The sequence below is a fragment of the Zeugodacus cucurbitae genome, chromosome 6, assembly GCF_028554725.1.
Source record: "Zeugodacus cucurbitae isolate PBARC_wt_2022May chromosome 6, idZeuCucr1.2, whole genome shotgun sequence".
Lineage (NCBI taxonomy): Eukaryota > Metazoa > Arthropoda > Insecta > Diptera > Tephritidae > Zeugodacus > Zeugodacus cucurbitae.
The window spans coordinates 6,624,799-6,647,474 of record NC_071671.1 but is presented as its reverse complement, the minus strand read 5'-3'; the positions used below and the strand labels follow the sequence as shown (position 1 = coordinate 6,647,474).

The 22,676-nt window shown below is 34.0% G+C and overlaps 1 protein-coding gene across 3 annotated transcripts in view; it reads left to right on the top strand.

Moving 5' to 3' along the window:
* The window catches only part of LOC105210268 (protein unzipped), a 92,862-nt gene that overhangs the window by 33,123 nt on the left and 37,063 nt on the right, over nt 1-22,676 (top strand). For 2 of the 3 annotated variants that reach the window (XM_011181089.3, XM_011181090.3), the window contains exons 3-4: nt 3,700-3,742; nt 20,572-20,602. The gene's annotated coding sequence lies outside the window, so the exon portion shown is untranslated. The remainder of the gene's footprint in view (nt 1-3,699; nt 3,743-20,571; nt 20,603-22,676) is intronic. The other variant, XM_054234850.1, reaches the window with a different exon arrangement.

Genomic DNA, 22,676 nt, shown 5'->3' with positions numbered 1-22,676 from the left:
AATTGGTTCTGGTATCCACCGCCTTGTAATTTACAGCGAGTAAAATACCGTTGCGCTGCTTTGAATGCGCTGTATTCAGCGAAGCTTTTAATACATAACGGTGTTGTACTGTGATAGACTTGAATTATGCGCCGCGGTACCTACAGCGTCAATTACGTGTCTTTAATCATTCAAGATAGTGTACTGTCTTTCAAATAATAACCGTTATTCGAGAGATCAGCTGTCGATCCTAACTTCAACTCGCCCAATGTAAAGAGTCAGAGCATTTTTTTTCAAAAATTTCGTTTGTTTGACAGTTCGAAGAGTTCAAGTAAACTTCCAAGACTGGGACATGAAAATCTACAGGGCCATCTCACCTCGTTTAGCAATACCGAAAAAATAATAAATCTTATGGGACGAGTGTAAGAACTTGCATTAGTTATGTTCTTATAAACGAGTCGGTACACCATTATATTCATGATTAGCGCTAGACGACTGGAACATCAATGAGTTCGGTACGTATTGGTTAACAATGGAAACTTGTGAGACCTTCGGTCCAGAAAAATGCTCTATGTATGAACTGGTTAGCAACGATCACTTGAAACTCCTTCGGTCCAAAGAAAATCCTAATATGAACCCCAAGTATGAACTGGTTAACAACGGCAACTTGAGAGACCTTCGGTCCAGTGAAAAGCCCAAATAGCCTGTCTCTACCCATTTGTGATAGACTAAAAGGGCTTCGTCGTTCCATGAGGATCTCTTGATCTATATCTAGAAGGTTTTTATCACAAAACACCAGTGATTCTGCTCTCACTCATTACTCTCTCATTTAAAACATTATTGAGAGAGCATAAATGTCTACCCAATGGACAATCAGAAAGGCTCTATTGTCTTTTAAGATAAGTATGCAAGCAGTTTTAGTCCAATAGATGAGCTGAACCTTTTTTTTTACTCTTTTGGTAGCTTTTGTCGTCTTCGATTCAGCACTTTTTTGCTCGCTTAAACTCCGTTAAACTACACTCTCTTTTCAAATAATTTATTTGTGAAAGAAACAAGAAAGTTGATTTTAAGATAGAGAATGTACAAACATCATCTAAATTGGTATCAATTATGTCCTTTCTCTTTTTATTTAAGCCACTTGCTTGTTCGATTCGACACGCTCCAAATTTTGGCAAATCGTAGATAGCTGTTGGTTGCTGGTAAATAGCTGTATTATATATGTTTGTTACTCTAAGCGTTCACTGTATCTCCCATTTAAGCTTAGATTAAAGATTATACACGCTTTATTTCACGCTTAAAAAGTGAAAGATCTTCATACAAGACTACCCACGGAGCAGTGATTGTTGTAATGTCTTTGGGCATATTTTTGATTGTTTCAATTTGAAAGCACTACCATTATTTGATTGTAACTTTAATTATAAACTCATTTTTTCCCACTTGCGCGTACAAATTCAACATAAAAAGCTTACAACAATATACAGTATGCTGATTCAGCGCTTTTTGTCGCTTTTCCGTGTTCTTAAAGTTGGTTTGTTTTTGCTGTTGTAATCTAAAACTAGTTTCCATATGCTGGCGATTGTTGAAGTCAACTACCGTTTTGCTGTTGAAATCTTCCGCGCTTGGAACAGTTGAGCATTTCTGTTTTGCCAGCTCATTTGCTTGAAGTCTTTGTAGCGCTTTTAAATGCTGTTACTCTTGTTGTTGTAGCATAAATACTTGTCTTTTGCTTTTTGTCATACTCTTAATTTTTATTGGTCTTTTTATGGCTGTTTATTCAGACGCTTTAACGAGTGGCTCACTTTGTCACATCTGCGCCTCGAATGCGGACTCTTCGTTCTTCAGTGGTTCCATTGTTTACAACGGTTTGCAACTTCAGCTTGTTTGCATTAGGATTTCTTTTTCTGTTTTTTTTTTTGTGATTTTTTTCGCCTTAGAAAACTCATTAGCCATAGCGCCTGTGATGAACACCGATTGTGTTACCATAACCCAGTGGAATACTGAAAGGTTTGTTGAGATCACTGAAGCCTTATTGTAAATTTTGCGAGAGGGAATGTTACAGGGAACTTCAGTAATAAAGCTGGGGTATCTCCTCTGAAACCAGTTCAAAAGTGGTTAAATATAATGTTTTATGGACCAGTTTATGAGTACACTTTTTGAACTAGTCCCAAGCCTTCTTAAGGTTTCATAGAATCGCTTAGTTCATGAGTATTGTTTTTGAACCAGTTCTAAAGTAGTATGAAGCATATACAGAATCATCTATGAACCATTCAATATAATTTCAAATTAATCTTCATAGCACCTCTACTACCACTTTCGGACCATTTTATCATTCATAATTTTAAAAATAATTGCCACTGGGCCCACTTCAATCACTTCAATCGCTTCATTTATTGACATTTCAATTTTCTGCATTCAACGCTTCATCGATCGTCCGATCATTTCTTGGCGTCTGTGAAAGCCTCGCTTTGTGCTGATTTGTTTACTTATCGCTGTGCATTCGAATGCAACTTTTGCTGTTGGTTTTGCAAATTAATAACTCTAATAAAATGCTAAAATTATTGTGTGCCAGTTTGGCGTAATGATACTTATTAAGATTGGTGTTCTATTCTGGGATTGGAATGTTGATAGAGTCGATTGAATGAGTTGCTTTTGTTTTTCATTTTTTATGGTTTTACTGTTTATAATTTAATATTAGCTGTGTAGATTGTGTTTAGATTCAGTTTTTTATTGTTGCTAAGTGTGTTCGGGTTCGGGTTGCGGATCCTCAAAAGGCTGCAAGAGTGTTCTTTGGAGCGTATATTTAAGTTAAGTTAACAACAAAAAATGTGAAGACCTCAAGTTCTGTGTAAAAGTTGTCTTTTGTTTCTCTCAAAGCTTTGTAAGCTTTTTGGTAGAGTTTCTAATGGACATGTTTCGTTCTCATATTTTATTGGGACGATTCATAAGAGATGATGAACAAATCTGAACGATTACTAATACTGTTAAAATACATTAGCTCTTACATAAGAGAGTTCAATATCAGTTTTAAACTGCCGACAGGTTATGTGCTTTCGAAGGCAATATTTAGTTTCTGAGAGCTTTAAAGTTCCAGAAAGATCAATATCAATTTTGATCTTTAAAGTTTCATGATGATCTTGCAGATGTGGCGAGCTGAGTTTTGTTGGACGACCTTCCCTAGTTCCAAAGCTTTCAAAGTATACAGTTTAATGAATTCTCACTGAAGATAATTGGTTTTTTACCTCCAGCATGTGACAGAAACTTTCTATTTGTCAAATCTATCAGAATAGTAAATCGAACAGACAACTGGTATACAAAATAGTCTATGTAGTATAATATAGCGTTCTTTTTAGACTAGAGGTTATATCACTTTAATGAGTATCGAATCTGGTATCTTGTATCGAATTTAACTGGATAACTTTGTTGCTGCTCTGACATGTAAATTTTGTAAGAAGATAGCATGGAGAGCAAACAGAAATTTTCCTTGTTGAAGTCGGTTGTTGCATCGAGAGGGATGCTTCCGGTGAAGGTCGTTAGATTGGAGTCATGTGCTAATAAATTCGGGGTTCTAACCTCTGTCGATCTTATATTTATAGAGTTCTTCGATAAATTGATTTTTTTTAATTAATTATGATTTTCATGTCTTCTAGCTTTCATTTATATTTTATATATTTTTTTTTGTGGGAGCCTATTAATAATACATATTTCTTTTATTATTTTCAGGAAATCAAAAATCTACTTAGAGGTCTAAATTTAAAATTTTTCGGTAAGTTAAAATTCGACATGTATATTAAGGGCAAGAAATACGATATATATGCCTTTAGGTGTAATGAATATGTAAGGCTCAACTCACACCGTATTAGTCAAAAACGCCTTTGACTAATAAGACACAAACACGTATTTTGCTCTAACCCAAACCAAGCGAACATGGGTGTTTGCCTCGTCTTTTTCGGTGTGGGTTGTCACATATGAAACTATGGGCTTGACTAATCCGGTGTGAGTTGAGCCTAAAGCTTCATTTTATCATGTTCCTTCCGAGAATTTAAGTAAATCATGCCAATAAGTCATGTATTTATGTAAATAAAACGTATGAGTAACAATAGACACTTCCACAACTTAACCCCCAAAAAGTCATTAGTACTTCCTTTCTCAACAATTGTGAATTAAAATTTCATTGAGTCAAAGACAAGTACAGAAGACACTCGGATCTACATATATATAGATGAAATATACACACATACACACCCTCTATGAAAACAATAATATTTAAATTGAGCCATGAGTAGACAACTGCCTAAATGACAGTGCTGAAACTTAAGTGTTTGCTGACCAATTGCAAAATTAGTGAAATAATAATATGCAAAATTGAAAAAGGCAATAAAAAAAATAAAGAAAGAAAAAAAGTATGTGAGAACAAGCGTATCGAAATGAAAATTGCACGAATGTCCAATGCTCAATTGAATGCCGGCAAATACACTTGAGTACATACTTTTTACATGTACGAGTATTCATGTCTGTTTGTAGAATTGCTGTGAATATCTGTACAGCAATTGTCGAAGTGACGCAGTGCAGTCCAATGGGTAGGTGGCACCCTAGAAGCGCAAAAAGTGTCGCAATCAACAACACAGTTGCTTCGTTATGTAGAAATGTATATTGTTTTTGTTTTTGTTATGCATGAAAATATGCAAATTTGTAATGAGTAGCCGGTGAAGGCAGCTACCGCTCAACAGCTCGCTACCCTCAAGCTACATGCTATACCATATATATTTATACTTGTATGTAAGCACCTTGAACTGTTGGAACGGTACTTATATATGTACATATATCTCTACAGGGGTTACACTGCTTAAGCATACGCTCCAATTGCTTACTTTGTCAGGTTCATCCGCACTTGCACCCACCACAAGTGGCCAGCCGACCGTTGTGCACCGGAGATAGTCATATTCATATTCGTTAACATAAGTTGTTGTTTTGTTGTTGTTGTAATGAGTGCACCAATTTGCATTGCTTATTTGTATATAAATATATTTCAATGCAAATATGTATGCAAATATGTTAGTATGGAAATTTGTATGTTTCTATATGTCTCTATTGCAGTTGTTGGGTGTTCGGTGCCAATTACCGTTGCGGATGTTTATCGATATTGTTGTAATTTGTTGGGCACACAGTGTATTGGAAATTAAATAAAATAATTTGGTTAATTTTTTAAGAAAACGTGTGACTTTAAATACGAATTTTCTATTTTCTTAAAAAAAAAAATTGTTGATGACAGCGTTGCCAGCTGTTTTGAATTAATATTATTATTTTTAAATAAATTTTTAAAACTTACTACAATATATTTTAATAAAAATTAAATAATTTTTTGCTTAAATAATTTTTATAAAATTTTTAGAGTTGCCACCTACCAAAAAAATCGTATACTAAAAAATAAGAAAATTATATTTTAGATAGTATTACAACTGAAAACAAGCGAAATTCTCATCCAAGTTTTTTTAGGGTTGCCACATAACAGTCATTTAATAAATTGTAACAAAAGTGTGTAACAATTTTTAATTTTGAAAATTAAAATTATAAAAAATTAAATATTTTTTTGTTAAAACAAATTTTAAAATTAGTAGAGTTGCCACCTACCAAAAAAATCGTATACTAAAAAATGCAGAAAATTATATTTTAGACAGTATTACAACTAAAAAATGTAAAAAAAGAAATTCACATCAAATTTTTTAGGGTTGCCACATGTTAGACATTCAATAAATTGTAACAAAAGTGCGTCAACATTTTCAATTTTGAAAATTAAAATTATATAAAATTAAATATTTTTTTTGTTAAAACAATTGATATAATTTTGTGTAGGGTTGCCACCAACCAAAAAAAATTTTTACTCCAATGAAAAAGATTTTTTTTTTAATTTACGAAAATTGTATTCCAGAGAAATATTAAAAGAAAAATTTCAAGTCCAATTGTTTGGCGTTGCCAACTAAAAATTAAAAAATAAATATTTTTATTCAAAATGAATCAATTCATTAATTAATTCGATATTCAGGCATAATTCAGGCATAAATGTCAAACAAATAGGTTCTAAAATATTTGATTCCAAAGTTTTGAATAGGGTTGCCATCTTCATCATCATATATTGTGCTTTAAATAGGATATTTCATACAAAATATCATGAACAGAGTTACCAATCATCAAAAACTATTTTAAAAGTAAAAATTAAACTTTCAGTTCAAGATAATTAAAATAGGGTTGCTAAGTTTTAAAAATAAGTAACTTGCTTTAATAATTTATAGTAAAAGATGAAAGAAAAAGTGAAAAACAAGTAAATCCCTGCAAATTCTGCGATCTGAATAGGTCACTAGTTTAAGAAAAACCTGTACTATCTAAACGAGTTCTCTTAGCTAAGCCCTTTACAGAACAACACTGTCCCTCAAAGCTGCTTCTAGTTCATCTGCACTTACATATATATGGCTTATATACAGATTTGCTGTGTGTTGACATAGATTTACAACCACAAGCTCACACATGAGTTTATAATCTCACCACTCATATGCGTTCTAAGCATATTCCAGGCATTATTTTCACTTGCTCCGCTTGTTATTGGGCGAAGGTTAAGTGGGTTGCCTGTCACAGCTTACAGCAAGCTAAGCCACATAAAATGTGGCTGCTTATGACTTTAAAGCGCACAGCTTGCTTTCTATTTATTTATATAACTATTCATGGAGCAGTGTTAATATGTTTACTCTAAAAAGGCACACCTTGAACCACAAGATAAATCATAGTTTAAGGTCAGTTCTATGGCGACAACTTTACGAAATTTTTTGTGACAGTAAAAATAGTTAACAAATTGATGAAGAAAAATTACAAAAAAATAATATTAAGCACTTTTGTGTAATACATATATACAAACTTACAAACATACATACATACATCATGAGATTTGTACTTGTCATATAAGTGAGATTTATTTATTTAAATTTAAGTGATTTGTTTTTTCGGTGATTTCGTTTATTTATTTGTTTGTTACACAGCTTATTATTTATTTACTTTTTTGTTGTTTTTTTTTTAATTTTATTTTATTTATTTTTGCATTTTTTATTTTTCTATTTTTTATTTTTTGTTTGCTCTTTATTTTTTCGAATTACAAATGATGTAATACCCGCTCGTATGGGCAATTTGCATGCTGGCGCATTCACATTAATTTGTAGTCAACGTAAAATCAGTAAAAATGTGCAGAAATAAATTGCTTGTCAGTCATTACTTGTTTTTATTAGGCAATATAAGTTTTTCAACAATACAGTGTGTCTGATATGTTTCATTTTTTTGCGCGTCTGATTTATTACACGCATTTAGTACATATGTTTGTTGTTTCCTTTTATTGTTATAAAGTTTTTGTTTGTACTCAGAGTATATTTTGACAATTTGCATACAATTGAATTGAATTTGTTTACTTCAATCAATTTTTTTTGGTTGTGTGTTTGTCATGGAACAGCTGTGCGTTCGGTTTTCACTAGCTTTCAAGCAATGGCCTTTTGTTGTGACAGTGATTTTTGTATATATTTCTTGTTATATCAAAACTGTATATGGCTCAACAGAGTTCCTTTACAGACAACCATATTTGGTCCGATGATTTTATAACTTTTGTGTCTCTTCCTATCCTAACTTAAAATAGCATTCCTCAATTCAGTACTTCCCATCGAGCCGTATATCTCACCACAAAGCTGTTTTTTTTAGGAAACTTCTTAGAGACTCAAGCCTGGAGAACATATCTCAATAATAGCAAAATTCTAACTCTCCGCAGAATATACTTAATATTGCAACTATATGAACCCTACCAAACCTTACCTCCGAGCTATGATCATTATTTCGGTAGAAGGGGTTCCAATGCATATAAAGTAGACCGAACTCACTGCTTAACTATGTTTTTTGGGTTTCAACCTCATATTTCATAAGCTCATTGTAAATCATTCAACTCCTGAAAACTGCAATAGAGATCAACTTCCAAGGCACCTTCGACATCTGAGAACTAGTATAAAAAGATGAAAGTTGTTAGTGATGTTCAGGTTATACAAGTGTCCTTGTTGTACTATAGATGTGTATTTTTACTGGTTTATGTTGGAGTGGTATTCAATCCTTTATGTCATATTTCCCTTTTCAGTTTTTCATCTCAAAAAATCCTGATCTTCGTGTTAAAATATCTATTATATGTATTATTAATATCGGACGAACTGAACGAAGGATGTTAAAATAGAGGATATGACTTCGGGAGTTTGTCTATCCCTATCATCTTTGTTTTATGTGTTTATATAACATAACCTCAAAAAATGTACTCTAGTTCACCTAGATGGATTTCTGAATCGTTTAAGATGCGCTGAAAAACTTTTAAAATTCTTAGGTATTATGTAAGATCGCTGAGGGTGGTCCGGAATTTAAGAGTTATTCAAAATAAGACTACAGATATACAAAAGCTTATAGAAGTTATTATTGGAGTGTAAGGATCACTTCAGAACTTAGCTAAGTGTTGTTTTTAAGGGTCTTGAGGTTGTTTTGAAATGCAGGAATCAAATATTTCTTCTAGTAAGAACAAATAATTAGAGGTTAGAGAGGTGATCTCAGGTTATTATCATTATTTTTTAATTGTAAGACAAGCCTTTAGAGCAGAGTTCAACTTGAGTAAATTCTTATTCAACTCACTCACTGAAGCAATTAAAATTCATAATTTCCACTGACCTGACCTCTGTCAACTGGGTTAATAATATCAAGCAAATTAATGAAATAACACTCATCTACATACGAATAAGTAAATTTTAATTGATTAAATTTGAGGGTCTATTGCATTTGGACTAGCATGACAGCGGCCACTTGACTTACTTTAAATTAGAGCATGAAACGTGATGAAGCGCTTAGACTTTTAAAAGTCTATTAAGGCTATGAAAAAATTTAAAAGAATGAACTGATGGAGAGAAGTGAAGAGTGAAAGAGGAAAAAATAGCTGAGGAATGCGCATGCAAATGCCTTTAAATTAGCACGAAATTCCGTGCACGCCGTGTTGTGCAACATGAGACCTCGAGCGCTGTGGCATGCAACAACGTTGCATGGACATGACGTAACCAACAACAAAAACCACGCCCATTAAATGAGGAACAATTAGCGTGAGCGCGCACAAAAGGAGTCAAATGAGCAAGAAGAATGCAGAGCCGAAAGCGGCGTGAGGTGGGAAGAGTACACGCGGCGGGCGCTGTGATTGCTGGCAAAGTGGAAATCAAAAGCAGCTACTCACCTGCCAACTCGACTTAACGGAAGTAGTAGCGGAACATAACGCACAGGTGGCTGATCCGTTATTCTGCCACACATACATGCATTTTTGTGGCTAAGCAAGCGGCATGAAACTTTGCTCACCTGAGAGGAAGTGCTCGTGCGATTCCGAGTGTCTGCCGCAAATACCAAATGAGTTGTGGGCGACAATGGAACGCAACTGACAGCTGTTGACAGCAGTTGTGGTGTACCGCTCACTGCTCGCTTGACATTACTTGCTGCGCGCTTTGTTGCATGTCAATTAGACGCCGCTTTGGTGGTAATTAGAAAATTACAAAATTACCGCACACAAAATGTATGCCGGCGCTGTCAACCAACGCACGTTGACAGGTCGCGTCAAGTTTGTCTGACAGCGATTACGACGATTAAGCGCTTAAGTGGTGCAGCTTGGAAATTAAAAAATTGAGGTTAACTCATGGCGTAAAAACGTGAGGAATTTAATAATTATGACAGCCTAATTGTTCTTTTTTTAAAGAAACGCCTTAGTTTTGAGGTTGTCAAATGAGGTTTAAAAATATCAGGTATTAAGGCTAATGTTGATAAAAGAAGAGGTTCCTATTAAAAATGAAAGGACCAAGGGATCTCAAAACGGTTTCACTTTGTTGCTGCAGCAGTCTTTCGAAAACGGTTTTGTTGACAGTTATTAATCGATAGAGAGAGAGTTTAATATTTAATTCCAGTTACACGGACCCGACTGCCTTGGACACACTTTTTTCTTGGAGTTTGCTCTTTGGGATCATATAAATCCATCTTACAAGATAGCTTGGAACTTACAAGAATGTATAAATGTCAGTTATTTGTAGTCTCTCATGCCGAATCTTTTCTTTTTAACAATGGTTTGTTAATGAAGATCTTCTGTCGGATTAAGACCTAATTTGCATTTTCATGCTGTATAATCGGCAATCCCACAAGGCTATTTTAGCTATTTATACTATTTTTAGGACCATCTATGATGTGAAACATTGAGCTCTGGCTTACATTTTTCGGTGATTCTTGAACATTTTTAAGCTTTAAAGCTTTGGGGAAGAATCCTGGAATCCCAGTAACCATAATTCGACAGAATACTTTTAACTGTGTCATTTACGGCATACTGGGTTATATACAGGATATTTCTATAGTTCCATAATTTGAAATATTAGAGGTCCTGGGGCGCATTTTTCGAGATATGACTGGAAAACATAACCATCCTAGAAAAATACTTATGGGATTTAAGTAAAAATACTATCTTCGGATCCGAGAAAAAAGATCTTCATACTTCCAGACCTTACGATTCATTTCTGAGTGGGTGATCAGGCCGATATCTAAGGAACTCGCGATAGTTCGAGGTGTTTAGATTAAAGTTATTTCTTCGGGTAAAACGATGTCAGGAAATTCTTGTACTTTTCAAGCTTTAAGCAGTGGTTACAAAAACCATAAAAATAATAAAATAATTATGCCGTTAAAAGTGTGAAAAGAATCCACTTTGTGTTAAAAACCCGAGTTTAATTCAATTAAAAAATGAAGCTTACAAGTAATGGAGTTGTTGTTTTTAGCTTCATCACATTTTATTGTTGTTGTTGATGGCATCATTTGATAACATTGACATGGCATATAAACACTGAACCGTTGTACTCAAGCGTTAGCTTTACGCTACCGTTGTTGTTATTGCTGTTACTGTGACGTTGTATGCAACATTCACGTATTCGTATGTTGATGTCACACACAAGATATAACCATATTACTTGTCAACGCTACACAACAATAGAATTTATATTATGCACGACTGCATTTTATGGCCACAAACAAACGGAGTTACGAGAATTTTGAGTTGTATGTCGGTATGTACGAGCATATAAGTTGTTGTAGTATATCACTGTCCGTTGTCCATGCTGCCAGCGGCAGTGAGAAGAATTAGTTTTTTTTTTCTACTTCTTAAAGAATTACAAACTAAGAGATACAACTAGTTACTTTTTTGCCGAATTCGGACTAGTTTGATAGAAACTAGTTCAAAATAGACCAGTAAAAATTTTTGATTCTTTCAATATCAATGAGCCAAACAATTAAATTCCTAATTTTTTTTTTGTTTTATAATTTTTTTTTCATGACCCTCAAGCAGTTTGTCACTAGTCCTTCTTTGTGTTTTCACTACCACTTGCATATCATTTGCCATTGCCGCTTATTTATTGTGCTGTGTATCAACTTATAATAGTGTATTATATACACATATCTATCTATAAATATAGTTGCCATTCATTCACTTGTATTCTAAAACGAATCAGTAGCTTGACGCCAACGCATTTTAGTGCTTGTCAAAGGCATAAATAGCATAGTGTGAGTTCATTATCTAACTGTCATTATTGTTGTTGTTATTGTTTTTTTATTATAGTGCACATGCTATGGACAAGATTGTGAAATATGGTGTTTAGGTGCACGCGAGCTTTGAATATATAAATAGAGGAAGATAGATATTACATCTATATTGTGGCTTGGTTGCATATTTGATTTAATAGAGCTATTAATATTTAAATATTCGTTAAATAATTTGATGTTCCATACAGTGAATATACTATATTTAGAAGCACATGGGTGCTTTTTAGTAGTGGTCCCCACTCGATGGGCGGTGAATAGAGAGTTCGAAGTTCACATATGACCTCTTAAAAATTCGAAAATAATATTTAATATAATATTGAAATTATTTAATATTTAAGAAATTTATAAAAAAGTAGGATTATACCATAATTTATTAAAAATTAATTATTAGAATAATTAATAAATCAAAAAAAAAATTTAAATTTTTTTATGAAAAATTAAAAATAAATATTTAAAAAAAAATATAAAATTTGATGAAAAAGTTTAAATTTTTTTAAATTTACTAAATATAAAGGTTTTAATGAATATTTTCAAATTAAAAAAAAAAAAATTTTACCCATAAGTGGGCGTCGCCACGCCAATTTTCCATTTTGTAAAAAAATCTGAGTGCAGCTTCCATCTGCCATTTCTTATGTGAAATTTAGTATTTCTGACGTTTTTCGTTAGTGAGTTAACCCACTTTTAGTAATTTTCAACCTAACCTTTGTATGGTGGGCGTGGTTATTATCCTATTATCAAATATTTTCATGGTGTGTGGTGGGGTACGTAAGAAAATCGACCGCAGAAAGTTTGGTTTATATAGCTTCATTGGTTTGCGAGATATATACAAATAATCGATTGGGGGGCGGGCCACGCCCACACCCAAATATGCTCCTTCCTAGTGCGATCCTTTATTCCAAATTTTACTTATATAACTTTATTTATGGCTTTGTTATGACACTTTATTTGTTTTTGGTTTTCGCCATTTTGTGGGCATGGCAGTGGACCGATTTTGCCCATTTTCGAAAGCAACGGTCCCAAGGAACATGTGTTCCAAGTTTCATTACCATATCTCAATTTTTACTCAAGTTACAGCTTGCACGGACGGACGGACAGACGGACAGACATCCGGATTTCAACTCCACTCGTCATCCTGATCATTTATATATATATAAAACCCCATATCTAACTCTTTTATTTCTTGGTGACACAAACAACCGTTATATGAACAAAACTATAATACTCTGTGCAACAGGTTGCGAGAGTATAAAAACTGAAGGACTAGTTCGTATATATACAGATAGACGGACAGACGGACATGGCTAAATCGACTCAGTTCAACATACTGATCATTTATATATATACTTTACAGGGCCTCCGACGCTTCCTTCTGAGTATTACAAACTTCGTGACAAACTTAATATACCCTGTTCAGGGTATAATTAGCTTTGTATAATATTGAAAAAATTTAGCATTCTTTATATTTTAATTTCTAATTTTTATCACAATTTTCTTTTTGTCCACAATAATAACAGCTCATCCTCACCTCCATAAATAAATTTATTCAATTTAGAAAAATAGGTATTTTGAAGTGGTTAAGGGGTAGTCAGGATTTTCAAAAAATTTTTTTACTGAAAATTCTCATTTCCTCCTGTCTCTGACTACCCCTAACCCCTTAAAGCACAATGCACAACCAGATAAAAACATACTAACTCAAATAAATTTAAAGCATTCTATTCTAAATATTCCAAATGCCACGCAAAATTTGAGCAAACTTTTGTGAAAATATGTGTGTGTGTGTGTTTTTGCAATAAAAGTGCATACGATAATAGCTGCTGTAATTACGCTTAAAAATTGCTTTCAAAACAATTTGTTTCAATCAAATAAATGCCACTGGCATATATTACTAAGGCACACAGGCATACTAACATATACCCATAGGTATTTATATTCATACGTATATATAATACAATTATATTTATATGGCACATAGCAGCTAGACTGATAAAATAATAGGCTGGCAGGCATGTAATATGCAAATCAAAATTCGCAAAAAAATATTTATGTATGTGTGTGAGAATTTCTATGAACTGACAGACTGGCCGTAGGCACCCACTCACTTCTACACATATATAATATAATTGTGTGTGGGTATGTATGTGTAAGTGCTGGTATTTTAGCTTAAGTGTTTAAAAATTTAATCCATTTAAGGCAAATAAAAATAATAGCAGCAATTTTAATTTCATATGCCAGCAAACTCCTTGAACGGATAAAAATACAAGCACAGGCTAGTATGTAGTGCTTGAATAAGTAGGTGAGTATGTGTATGTGTGTGCAAATCTACTTCTTTGGAATCCGGTCAAGGCAGAATGAGGTCAACTCTATTAATATACGCGAGACACACACACAACTAGGTTAGCTAGCTATCAGCGCTTAGTTATGCAATTCAAGTCCAGGCATTTCTTCTTCTTCTTCTTCGACTAAATTCAAGCATTCAACCCATTTCTTGTTGTTACTTGGCATGACTATCGCGTGTGGAATCTCATTTATCTCTAGTTCGACGCGTGTTTTCCAGCACACATACATACAAACACACACATATACATATGTGGGCATGCTGTCGCCAGCAGCAGTTGCTCGAGTCTACAATGGACCACATCATTGCCTACAACAGCGAACGCTATCATCATATCAACCATTTATCGCTGCTGGTGGCAGCTCCCACTCTATATATTGCTGTTGTTGTTATTGTTGTTACTACTATTATTACTTGTGTTGTTGTTATTGTTTTGCACTGCTGCTGTGCAGGCGTTGCTTTATGCCACCGCCCACAGTGTCGCCAAGTGTTGCTGTTGTGGAACTATTTGCGCTTCCAGGTCACCAGGCAGCTACAGTGGACCGGACGGCGGCGGGGTGCAAACTTTTCGATGACATAGTACATAATCGCAGCGCATAGCAGAGTGGCATACTATAAGCATAACCACTATTTCAATATATACTTGTGTGTGTGTGTGTTCGCTGTATGCCAATCTCACTATGTCATCCTTTGTCGGAGACACACACACACAAACTCTCATACAAGCATAAGCATATTTGATTTAGTATAAAGTTTCCGTTGACACTAAAAAATTACCATAAAGCACATAAATCTATTTGAGGCAAAGTGCACGGGGTTGCCACTAAGCAAATATTTGATTTGTTAAGTGCAATGCTTCGTCAAAGCAGTTTACTACATATATTAGCAGGGGTCCCTATGTGTGGGCATATATTAGATACTCAAAATCATTTTGATAAAGCTCTTGGTTAGAGGAAGATGATAACTGATAACTTATATGGAGAGTTTAACGTATTTATCGCAAGAATTTTTCTTCAGAACACGTCTTTTAGGTAGCGACTTTATAATAGGGGTCAATTTTAATTTCTACGAATTCAAAAATGAAGTCTTCCAAGATCAAGGTGCAGTACAAAACGAGAAATTTTCTCTCTTTGGCTGATCTGTAAATGTTTTCGGAGGCTGTGTCACCTCCGGTCGATCAGGTATCGTATTTTCGTAAAAGTATTCGTTGTTTTTTGGTCTAACCTCGTTTCGAATATCGGCCAAAAGTGTCTTGGGCAGCAGGACAGCGGTGGTGAGGGTCGCCAGGAATATGAGGCTACACTTCTACTGGGTGCCAGTCCATAAAGGCATCGAGGGCAACGAAATCGTAGATTGGGATTGCCAAGAGTGGTATACAGCTGTCACCCGAAAACATGATAAACATCGGTAAACCCATGCACATTCTGTACGACGTCATAGACAGGCGCATGGCAAGAAAACTCATATCTCGCTGGAAGGACCTACCGGGGTGTAAAATTGCAAAGGTTATGTGCAAAGCGGTAGATCAAAAATATACAAAGTTTCTACTGGCGCTCGATAGAAAGGGCTGTAGGACCATTGTTGGCATTCTTACCGGTCACAACCTAGCAGCGCCACATACCTTTAAAATGGGGGCTGCCAGATCGGGAGGAATGCAGAAAATGTCAAGAGCGGGGCACCAAGGAAACAGTGGAGCATCTCTTGTGCGTTTGTGCTGCGTTAGCGAGTCAGCGTTTCGGGTACTTAGGGGCTCCACAATACGATAAGTTAGAGGAGATATCGTTAGTGTAGCATAATCATCATAAACTATTAAAATTCATGTCAGGCGCAGGCATCCTAAACGATGACTACTACTCAGGGAACATGTGAACGCACTTCATTCTGGTATCGCAAAGGACCATAACTGGTCTATGCGTGGCCTGCAGGCCTACCAGACCAACCTAACCTAACCTTTAGTCTAACATAGTTTCCTTAACTTGACAACTAATGCTACATAACAGATTTTAGAGAGATACCAAGAGTCTCACAAAGTTGAATTCACAATCAGTGCGTCCTAGGGCAATTTCTATAGAAATTTTATTCTATAACAAAGACTTCGTTCACTAGTCTAAAAAGAAAGTTCAATACAATTTTGGGATTATCACTATCCCCCATTTGCTGAAAATTGCTTCTGAGATGGCAGCCAATGGATGAATGCAAATTAGGGTCCGGGTTATGGTTAGGGTTTTTTATATATTCCATGTCGTGGGGACTATGTGATACTATGTGGTTATTGGGATGCGACAAGCTATACATATTTGCCCGTTTGTCTAAGTTAAGCTTCCTTAAAGTAGTAAGTATCAGTATCTCCCTTTTCAGTTCACTGCTATAGTATATTATCTTGAATATTAAGCTATAATATATCTTTAAGATTCCTCTAAAAAGCTTCCAAACATACTTTTATGGGCATAAACCTTCAAAAGATCGATCAGCACTTCCAAAAAGACCCTCTAACTCTCTCCACAGAAAAAAAAAACATATTTAAATGCGTATCGGCGCTTCATTCTTGTCATTATTGCTTCAATATTTTTACATATAACTGTTAATATGTATGACTTTCGTAATTGATGTCGTTTTCGGTACTAATGAATTATGTCTCGTGTTAACTTTAAGTTGGTTGTCATTTTGGCATTTAACACCTTGTTATTTGCTCAATAACAACAACAACAACAAATTATAAAAGCAACCAGATGTGTTAGCGTGTCCGTCTTGTTTGTTTGTTTGCTTGCTCAAGCACCTGCCCGAAACGCCAAAGCATGCGTGTCGGTTTCCTCTTCATTGCACATGAACACCATTTACAAGCTAATATGTGAACGTATGAAGATTTGTTTGTCTGAGGTGTCGAGGTGTCGGTAAATATCACAATATGAGGTGCGAAATCTCAACTTTGTGTTCGCTGCACTTGCAGACGTGCAAATATTGAGTGAAAATCGGAGAGTTGGCCAACAAGTGGGGGATGGACTATGATGGTAGTTGGGAATATTCTTTCACAGATTTGTTCAGATATGTGTTAATTTATGCAAATGTCTGCTTTTATTGCAAAAAGTTGTGCAAATTCATGCAGATAATGCAATTGCTAGATGCCACAACAAGGTGTGAAAATAATTAGTCTAAGCTTAGCAAGAGTAATAATTATCTTTCTACGCAATATTTGAGTATTAAGTACTTTTTATGAGGTTTTGGGAATGTTGAGATCCCGTATTCATCTTTTAACAGCTTAATATAGCGAAGTGCAGATATTTTTTTCGAATACAATAACACTTTTCGAATATTTAGATTTCATGGAATATACGAGGTGTGTTCAAAAAATAACGGGAATTTTCATATATCTGAACAAAAAAATATATATTTATTCATATGTCTACTTTTATATTGTCGTCTTTAAAAAAGTCCCCAATCAATATTATGTACTTGGTTCTCTTTATTTTTGGAAGAAGGAATAGGACACACGAAGCCATGTCTGGCGAATATGGAGGCTGGGACATCATAACAGAATTGATATATTTTTATTTCAGATATATTTTTGACTAAGAATTCACGAACCAGCAACGAATTATTAGCATGTGAGGTCAAGATGTGATACATATTTCCATATAATTGTGTAAGATTTTGGCTCTGCGGAAGACTCATTCAACTTAATCTTCTTATATTCTTCAATGCATTAACTTTCAGTTCTCATGATCTTGACCTAAGCCTGAAGATTCAAAAATAACTACAAATACCTCCAGAATCATGAGAGAAGAAGCAGATTATAAGCTAGTTCCCTAATTTGAAGGCTAAGTTCGATTTTTGTTTGAAATGTGAAGCTTTATCCTGATCACTTTCGTTTAAAACTATCTGAAATTTTAGCTTGAGAAATTATGTCTCTCTGTCGCTCGCAGCCGATACTCTCTCTCTCTCTGTGGGATTGAGTTATACTTTGCTTCCGCCGTTTTCCAATAGATGTCTCCAGGGTCAAGCACTGGTCGATTAAATTGATTAAATCGTTTTATATCGATCTTCGACATTTGTGTCAACATTAACCCAACAAAATATTTGTAGAGATCTGTTTGCATCCCAAACTTATTCTCAAAACTGAAAATGTCACTTTTTTGCTTTTCTTTTTTAATTCCAAGAAAAGTGCGGCTGAGGCTCATCGAGTGCTTTCGGATACGAACGGTCAGTCTGTCCTAAGTGAAAAAATCTTAAATTTACAAAAAAATGGCGGAAGCAAAGTTGTAGACCTAATAGTATAAGAAAAACTCTTCACTTCAGAGATGATTTTTAGATGACTTGAAGGTTTTTAGATATATCGACTGATCTTGCGATGTATTCATACTCAGAAATTGTAAAGACATCTAACCTAACTTTATCGGTCCATGACAGCGAGCATATTTTGGCGACCACTTCTTCAAAACATTTACGATATTCGTATTGATTCGTAGCATGATTCTGCAGTTCCTATAATTTCGTACGAGTTCGAAATATTTACTCCGTACATTTTCGTACATGGTACATATTTTGAATCTTCTTTCGTTAATTTTGGCAGTTTCTTATACGAGGAAGAACTTATATGGAACTAGTATATAAAAGTTCCATATATACTAGTTTGTCATAATATAAGAAACAAGCATTGTGACCACTCGTTTTCGGTGATTATGAAAGGTAAATTGAGTGATTGTAACTAGTAATTTGATAGTTACACTAAATATAATGGTAATATCATATGCTAGGTAACCCTCAAAGTAATTTGCCTGAATCTTTGTTCCAAAATTTACATTTCACAAATTTATGCTTAAAGTATACTTTAAGCTAACAACAACAACAAATTGCGTAGCTAATTGCCGACAAAACGTATGAAAATTTGACGCCTTCACGCGTTGCAAGTTCAACATGTTGCAAGTGGTGGAAATCCATACGCCCTCTAACGGCAGAAAAAAAAGAAGAAAAACAAAAGGAAAACAAGAAAATAAAGGAAAAAAAGTTGAAAATGCCGAAACATAAAAGGCTAATTAACTAAAGTAAACAGAGCAAAACAATGCTAAAAGGTTTATGTAAAATAATACGAGCTGGTTAGGAAAGGGCTTCGAGTAAAGTTGGCTCGAGTAAGAGGAGTATGAAGTGCGGCGGCTAAGACGACGCTAATTGTTGGTGGTGTAGTAAATAAAAAACAAAAGTAAATAAAAATGCAATAACAAAGGGCAAAAACAATACCAAATTACTAAATTATGAGGTAATTGTAAGTAAATACCGTAAATATGGTTAACAATGTCCTTGGAAAAATATACGGACGAAATAACTGAGAAGCGAATGTGATGACAGTAAAGAAAATAATATGAGACGCGCTTACGCTAAATGGTTTAAGTGTCGAATTGCTGTTGGTGAATGGCTACTACTGGGCAAAATTGAAGGGAGTTGCATTTCTGAGAAGGTTAAAACTTTTAGTAGAAAAAATAGCGATAAAAAAATTTTAATTTAATAATATATATATTAATATTTTAGAGAGTATAAAAATAATAATAAAGTAGGTCTTCAGAAATGATAAATAAAAACTTCAAGGCTACGTAAAGTAACGACTCAGCAGAGTTATCTTTAAGTGCATGCGAAGAAAGCTGTCTTCAAGCATAATATGGCACAAGCCTAACAAAGAAAGAGAACAACACTAAAGTAAGATAGGCCAAGAATTAGTGTCGACAGCACTTAGCTGACGGGTCTTAACTATATTTATACAAATACATATATAGTATATGGTAATGGAAGCGTATAAAAAAGGCGTATAAGAAACGCCACAAGTCTTAAGTAAATCAAGCAAATTGTTTCCTCTTTTGTTATTGTGCTTTGGCATGCAGTTTAAAGTCCAATTTGCAGATGAAGTGGCAAAACCGCAAATACTAGGAGAAGAACATAGAAAAAGCAGTAAAAAGTAAGCGCTTGGTGTAGCTAAAGATGTAAACAAATAAGTTCAAGTATACGAGATATATACATAGATGTGAATGTATATCTTGACTTTCTCTAGTTACCGCAAATATTTACAATACTTCTTTCCTGTTAAGAGAAGTGGTGAAGTGGGCTTAGAGGAGTGCTCATATGAATTCAGCGTCTTGAAGAAATTCAACTTCAAAGTATTTAGTACCATTTTCCTGCAGTGCTGCATGTGTAATTACTTACGCATTACTTTTCCGCATATCCATTACAGAAAGTGTGCGCGACTTACAACCTTTTCCAGGCTTTTTCTTTTAATCGCAGCTTAGTCGTATTGATTACATGAAGCGTTTCAAGTCAAGCGCTCGGCTCAAAGTTCAAGTTTAAGTAAACGGCATGCTGGTAATTAGAATTAATTAATCTCTTTGTCGCAAGAAAGTAATTGATTTCTAGAAAATTATTTGACAAGAAAACAAGGGCTATATAAAGAAGTATATTTTGTTGGCTAATAGATAATATATTAAGGATGCCTCTGTTTCCAATAGCGAAATAGATATAATTTTGAAGATATTTTTGAAAAATATAAGTTAATATTTTAAAATAAAATATATATTTTTTTACTGTTATTAATTTTGAGAGAAATATTTTTCTATTTACAGATAATCTACAATAACCACTATTTATAAAATCGTAAGTATTAGATTTTTATATCATATTTAATAATCTAACTATAAACTCCATGTCATACACATAATGATCGAAAATATCAAAAAATTTAAAACGAACCCATCCTGCAAATATCATAAAATACTCGAAAAGCAAGGAAATATTTGTAAAATATTTCTCTAACGGTTCTTGAAATTTTAAAAACAATATTTGGTATTGGAAACCAAATGATCTCAATCTCTAGCCTTCCAAAATGCTTTTATTCAGGCAGGTTCGGTAATTCACTTCCGAGTGAAATTCAAGCCAATTTACTTTCAATCCGATATTTGGTGTACTGAATTACGATTTTACTTTTAAAATTCCACGTTTTTTTTTAATTTTCACTTTCACTAGGATTGCAGAACCTGCTTGGTTACTATTTTTTATTTTTCTTTTGGACCATTTTTTTCGCAACTTCTTGAAGAAATTGATGAGAAATATGCCTAAGAGACATCAACTACATTTAACTTTAAACTACATTTAAACTTACTTTTCTCTGATTGAATTGGTCATATTTTAAAATCCAAAAAAAATAAAAACATTTCCAATTACAAAATACATATTTCGCAATACCAGACTTTGTTTATAATAATATTTACTGTTCCGTAAAAATATTTACTGTTCCGTACAGGGATGAAGAAGACATTAGAAATTACCGAGATTATATAAATTATTTCTTCTATGTTTCTAACATCTAGTGTTGAACGATCCCCAGAAAATGTAGAGAAAAGTAGACAGCGAAAGAAAGAGATGTTTCTTCTTCTTTAGTTTCCTCCTCATTCCGTCCCTATAACTTTTTGCGAAAACTAGTCGAAATATCTATATTATATAATCTATATGTTATATTGATAGTCCAAATGAGTTCCCAACTTGTGGTTAACAGCCTTTGAAACCAACCTTACCCTACAATGTTAGAGTTGGTCCGATTTTTCTACTAAATAACAGAGATTCTGAAAGATTTTTTGATATTAGGTCTACAACTTTGCTTTTTTTAATTTAAGTTTTTTTTGTATAAAAGCAGTTACAAATGTCGATGAGCCTCAGCCGCACTTTTCTTGGAATTAAAAAAGAAAAGCAAAATTTCCCGCAAATGTCGAGAATTCGGCTCAAAAAGTGACATTTTCAGTTGAGAATAAGTTTGGGATGCAAACAGATATCTACAAATATTTTGTTGGGTTAATGTTGACACAAATGTCCAAAATCGATATAAAAATCGATCGAATCGATTTAATCGACCAGTGCTTGTCCCTAGAGACATCTATTGGAAAACGGCGAAAGCAAAGTTGTAGACTCCGCTCCTTCATACTTATGTTCGTTGTCTACTTTTCTCTACATATTTAGATTAATACGTTATGTTCTATGTTACTTATTAGCGATAGTTTATAATTAATCTCTTAAAACTATCTTTAAATTCATCTATCTTGTTAGTTTCAATTAGATTAATTTTGATTTTGTTCAAAGATTAGTTAAATTTAGTCTATTTTCTGTACAAAAGGTCTATCTTGTTCTATAAGTAAATTTGCTATCCTATATCTCTGAAATGCCAAACACCAGTGAGTTCGTTAACTGCTGTGGTAGCGGCAGGGTAGAAACTCAGTGACTTCAAAGTGATAGCATACATTTAGTATTTCTGATTATTTTTCTTGGAGACACTATATGGTGATTTCGAGAGAAATATTTGACGACAAAACTTTTAAGAAACATCATCTTTATGTTGTTTTTATTAACTACTTTATGCATCATGTAAAGACAAGTATCATTTGATGTTCTACAACCTTTAAAATCGGTAAAAAAATTATATTTCTTTAGCACTTTTTTCGTAATATTTTTCAATGTATGCCTCCAAAAGTGCAAACCCTAATGGGATGTGCCAAAATGTTAATGAAATAACATTAATACTAATTTGGAGAGAAACAAATGGCAAAAACGCTGCTTTAAACCAGCAAATTCAATTAGCGACATTTATGCTTACAAATTGTTGATAATCAAAGGCATTTTTGGACTTATGCCGCCGACAAAAAACAGTAATTTCCTTTGAAAAAAAAAAATACAAAAAAAA